We start from the raw sequence: 6067 nt of genomic DNA, 5'->3' as shown, positions 1-6067 counted from the left end.
GATTAATGTAAATTAAAAACTAAACGTGGGATATAAATAATAATGGAAGTATAATTGTTTGTATATATAGTATATAATTGGTGCAAAGGTTTAATACGTGTGCAAGGATATTTCACATGTCTTTACTGTGTATATAATTTAACTACGTTCATGTTGTGTATAATTTGTATTCATAATATGTTGTGCAAAGGACATTTCATAATTTTCGGAAGTTTATTTTGTACTTGACATTGTTTATAGGGTTAAGCGCAATAAGTGTTCGACTTCAGCCTAAACCCTTTCGGTCTGCAACATTTTCAATTTCAATCTATGAATGTACAACTGTTTGTTTTGTTGACCATTGACCGAAGAACAATAAACTAAAACTAAACTAATTAAATTAAATTATCTTAACACATCTTCTACAAATATGAAATGATAACATACTTTCAAAGAAGAGCACCTTTATTACATTTTCTAGCAGCATTACCAGACAAAACATAAAACATGGATTTTTTTGTTTTAAAACATTCTCAATAATGCGAACAATTACAGGTAAAGGACCCAATAAAATGTCCTGAACTGTAACTTTTAACCACAACAGCAAAATCTTTCAACAAGTTACATTGACAAGCGTCATGTACTGCTCACACACACCAAAGAACAGCTATATGCTAGAACAGCATATGTACACTGTGGAAACACTCACAGTAGAAGTGTATTTCGCAAAGACCGTACCTTGGGCGACATTTTCAGAACATCCAGCTCTAGAAACAGCTTCTGAAACACTTCAAATGTGTATTTCAGTTTTAGTGGATAACTCAAGTTCATGGCGTAGATTAAGCCCATGAGCAGAAGGCAAGCCTTTGCCACGGTTTTGCAGTCATCCAGAACCTCTTTTCCTTCGACGATGACTTGACACATGGGCAGGATTGTGGCCTTCCTGTGCTGCATTTCCACTGATGACGAGGATTTTGAGGACATGATGAACAGAGTCTTCTTCACCTACATCCTGTGAAAAACATGTGATTCTGTGCTCAGGAGTCAATATTATACACATTTTTTCTCTTAAGTTCCCAAGAGGTGATTCATGATGGTAAAACAGCCAGTTCATATAACCTATACTTACAGAGACCACGACATTGGTTAAATGCTGGGGAAGTATTTAGGTAACTATTGATTTTATTTAATTTGATCTTTGTCTGGGTTAACCCAGGTTTGCAGTTTAATTTGTCTGTGTACACTTGGGTCACTGAGGCAACCATCATTTTTTTCAACAAGATTGTCTAAAAAATACAAAATGTTGTTTAAAATACCATTTTTCATACTTTCAAAACATTTGATTTTCAAACATTTCAGATTCAGAACCAATTGAAAAATTGGAACACATTGCAATTAATTGCCAATTTAAGTTAATGGCCTAATATTTGTTAATATGAATACAAATGTTTTTCCTCATATATAGTGGCACATGTGACTTTTATGTAAATACATTAATACACAAAGAACAGAGGTTATAGTATTAGGTTGGAGAAGAGATACATTTACTATGGTGAGAATAATCATCAGAAAATCCCAAATTTTCAAAATGTACCTGGCAGTCTTTGATCAGCTCCTCTCCCGACTCTCACGAAACTCCATTAGGCAACATATGATGAGATCTCCTCTGCTTTCAACATGTTGCTATAAAACAGAGAAGCAAATTCTTTGCAAAGAACATGTATATGCAAACAGATACACAAAGTTCACTATGCCATGTAAAAGACAATGTAATTAAATTATATTAATTAATTTATTTACTTTGAGGGAGAGAGATAGACAGAGAAAGCGAGAGATATAGAGAAGTAGAGAGCTAGAGAGGGATAGATAGAGAGAGAGAGAGAGAGATGATAATAGCTAGCTCAGTTTGTATGAGCCCAACACAAGATGACTTACACAAATCCCTTTAATGTCCCTGTAACTTTACCTGGCCAAGTGAATCCAGCATCGGTCTGATTTCCATGCCTGTAACCCCACCCTTTGTCCTAAATATCTCCAGGAGTTTGGGAGTGTGTGTGTCCAGTTTTGACGAAAAGGTTCGCTCCAGATGAACTGTTATCCTTCTGAACTCATCTTTGATCTGAAACAGAAGATAAAAATACAACTTGATCAAAACACGCACCTTGCTAGAACAATTAATACTATAGTCTCCCCAGTATAATAAGGGCATTAAATGTTTTGAATGAACAAGAGCAATCAGTGTGAAGACAAAGGACTGACTGACTGTGGCCAGCCACCATTTCCATATTTTAGCCTATAGTGCAGTGGTTCTTAACCTTGATGGAGGTACCGAACCCCACCAGTTTCATATGCACATTCAACGAACCCTTCTTTAGTGAAAAATAATAGTTTTTTTTTTTAAATTCAAGACCAAGTTGTGTTTTTTTACTAGTGCACAAAATGATCACTGCATGAACATCACCTTGTTCAAAGAACAAAACCAACACAGTGTATAAACTCACAACAAACTACACACCTGCAAGTCAGTGTGATTTCTGCTGTTGCCGTATCCATAATACGCCGACAGGGAGAAGTTTTTATTTACACGATGAGTTGGGTGTGTCTTGACATCCGCAGCGGAGGCTGTGCCGAACCCCTGAGGATAACTCACCGAACCCAGGTTAAGAACCACTGCTATAGTGTTTAAACAATCCTATTCACTTGTCTGTGTCAAACTTGGACTTACACGAGGATAGTTTTCCCGAGGTGCAAAGCGAATAGAGTGGAAACGGCGTGAAGGTAAAGACATTTCTTTATTCTAACACTAACTAAAAACAGGAACAAACAAAAGGCGCGCACAATGGCGGCACAAAAACTGACTAAGGAAACAAAAGACTAGCACAAAGGCAATTGACTATGAACTATAAACAAAAACTTACTTGACATGGAAACGTGAACGAGACATGCATCATAGCAAGGAGCGTAGCAGGTGTTAGACGTGAGAAGGAGGTGATGTTGTCAGGCTGACTACCTGGTAACTGTGGCTTACATAATACAATGGTGATTGAAAACAGGTGCATGACACGGGGACAGGTGAAAACTAATGGGTTGGCATGGAAACAAAGCAAACAAGGAAGTGCAAAAGCAGGAAGCAATGTCCAAAAAAACAAAACCGAACATGACAAAAACAAAACATGATCCCATGGGCGAGACAGTCTGATTCAAAACTACACATCTTACACCTCCATCTAATGTTGAGGCACATGTAAAATAAATTAAACATCTCATAACTCAACCATATTGGTGTCATTAAAAAATGCAATTTAAACCTTCAACAACAGCACTAATTTGATCTTACCTTGCGTAAACTGTTGAGACCAAATTCCTGAGAGTCAACGTCCTTCAATATTCTGTGAAATATATTGACAAATTATATTATGACATATCATTAAAATACCATGTGTTGCAATATGAGAAATTAAAGCAAATGTTTATTTGAAGAACACTGATGACACAGAAAGTTCCCCTAAAATATTTTTGACATTAAAATGACCACGGATGGTGTAAAGTAAATTAACCTTGCTCCAAAATTACGAATCCCACCAGACAGGTTAAAGTTACAATTGATATATTTTTAGGTCCTGAAGAGGGTGTGCTTGTGGCTGCAATTTTGCTATTCGGTTTCAAACTTGCCATTTTTTCTCATTGGAATGCTTGTTTAAAAAAAATACTTGTTTTTAAAATAAATAAATTCCGTTCCCCCAAAGTAACCACAAAACTGAAACCAATAGCATACTTTCTGAATTCAAAACAGCATGTCAACAACTGTTTACGAGCAGATATTACTGATATTATCCACAGATCATATTATATATTATAAACATGAGTCTACTAGGGCTGGACCTGAATATCCGATCTTTGTGGTGGTATAAGCGGTTCAGTAGGCGTAAAGAAGACCCGACAGAAAGGCACGGCATGGACACTGCTGCTGGACTACCGCCCAAAAAATAAAATAAATAAACAGCAGGAGATATCCATGCTAATGCTGTCGGACTCCGGAGCAAAGAAATTGCTCTATAAATATATATATATATATATATATATATATATATATATATATATATATATATATATATATCATAAATGCAGCCTTACAGGTTTAGTAAAAATACAAATCTCCTGTTCTGCAACCGTAAACACATCCAAAAAAGTAGCTGCATGCCACAATGCCAAGTTTGCAGTTGTTAGCTAGCTAGCTAACTGGCAGGGTAAACGGGTCAGCTAATGCTAACGTTAAGTATTCCATATTCCAACACTGACTGGAACAGATAAGCAAAGGTGACATACAAAGTTAATTAAGCATACAACCTACCCATGTGGCTCCATATCCGTGAACTTTCTTGTTAAATGACTGTCCACGCCATCTTCTGTCCTACAGTGAAAACCAGGTGCCCCTGGGCATGTCTGAGAGGAAAAGCGCAAATGATTCTCCGACGCATGCGCTGAGTGGACACAAGGTGGCGAGGTTCACTGCTATTACCCAAGTACATTTTACTTTCTGGTGTTAGGTTATAAAATCAATATTTTAGTTAAGTAAATATTACTTGGAATGAATGATCAAATTTACATATAAAAGTGAGGATACAAAGTTACAGACAACCATCAAGTAAGACATTAAATAAAAGGTGAGATTTTAAAGTAAAAGAAGTGAAATAATAAATCCTTGTAAAATTTAAGTTAATATCCGTGGTAACAATTACAAGGCCAAAACAACTTTTTTTTCAGTGTACTTACCATAATTGACCGTTTTTCCAAGGCCTGCCATTTTGTGGCTCTGCCCTAACTGCCGACAGGATTGGAAACTGCAAATCACCTGGTTAGTCATGGCTTTCGTTTACATCGACTGCCTTTGGACGTTTTTTCGGACCGTGAACCACACTTCACCTCTCAAGTATGGCGGCTGTTTTGTAAGTCAATTGGCGCGACAGTCAGTCTTTCCTCTGGTTTTCACCCCCACACTAATAGCCAGACGGAACCCGCAAATCAGGAGCTGGAAGCCGCACTAAGATGCGTGGCAGCAGACAATCCGACGCAGTGGAGTGCCCATCTTTTCTGGGTCGAGTATGCCCATAACTCTCAATTGAGTTCTGCTACTGGTTTAACCCCCTTTGAAGCCTTTCTTGGCTATCAACCACCACTGTTCCCTGAGCAGTAACAGGAGTTGGCCGTGCCATCTGTCCAACATTATCTGCGTCGGTGCCAAAAGGTATGAAAGAACACACGAGCTGCTCTCCTATGTACGGCTGAACTCAACAAGGTGGTGGCTGATCGTCGCGGAGTTCCTGATCCAGCCTATCAACCAGTACAGCTGGTATGGTTATTTTCTCGGAACATCCCCCTAAGAACTGAGGCTTGTAAACTGTCTCCACGTTTTATTGGTCCTTTTCCTGTTGATGTAATTGTCAACTCTACAGCCGTTTGTCTAAAACTGCCCTCTTCTATGAGGTTATATCCTCCCTCACATTTCCCTGCTCAAACCAATGACTTACAGCCCCTTTTCAGACAGAGTATAGTACCGTTTTTGAATCATTAGTACGGTGATACCATACTAGTAACGGAATATCGTACAACCTTAAGTCAAAGGCACCTCAGTAATGCCTCTGCCCTGAGATTTATCCCAGCATTCGGGGTGTTGAACCATTGACCCCCAAGCAGGCTTCTCTCAGCTTGAGATTGTTTTATTCCTCCGACAAACTGTTTAAAAGTCAAAGAGCCAGAAGGACGAGAGGAAAAACCCACAAAGCCCGGCGCGTCTGAGGATGAGTCTTTTTTCCGCTCCAGTGTGTTTATGGCGATGCGGAGGATCAATAGTCCTATGGCGCAGGTAATCGCTCGGCGGCACTATTAGACAGACAGGATCATATTGAATAGGAGGCAGCCTCTCCAGCTCCGTCCGGATGATAAAGAAAGAAATTTACACGGGCATCTCAAAGACAAACGGACGTCATTAGCTTTGCTTTTATACGCTGCTGCTGCTCACCGATTTCAGTGTCCTCCACTGTCTCCTCTTTGTTTAAAAACATGGAAGATAATAAGGGGTGTGACGACA

General features: G+C 38.7%; 1 long non-coding RNA gene across 2 annotated transcripts; it reads right to left on the bottom strand.

Moving 5' to 3' along the window:
- Positions 1-443: 443 nt before the first annotated feature.
- On the bottom strand, positions 444-3021 carry LOC133549497 (uncharacterized). 2 transcript variants are annotated; one of them, XR_009806090.1, is made up of 5 exons: positions 2705-2891; positions 2495-2614; positions 1946-2098; positions 1574-1662; positions 444-991 (listed from the first exon to the last, which is right to left on the bottom strand). It is a non-coding gene; the product is annotated as an uncharacterized LOC133549497 (long non-coding RNA). The 2 variants fall into 2 exon arrangements; XR_009806089.1 differs by lacking the exons at positions 2495-2614; positions 2705-2891 and adding an exon at positions 2898-3021.
- Positions 3022-6067: the final 3046 nt, after the last annotated feature.

This window comes from Nerophis ophidion, linkage group LG03, assembly GCF_033978795.1.
Source record: "Nerophis ophidion isolate RoL-2023_Sa linkage group LG03, RoL_Noph_v1.0, whole genome shotgun sequence".
NCBI lineage: Eukaryota > Metazoa > Chordata > Actinopteri > Syngnathiformes > Syngnathidae > Nerophis > Nerophis ophidion.
Note: the sequence above shows the minus strand (reverse complement) of the source record. Positions and strands in the feature narration are given on the sequence as shown.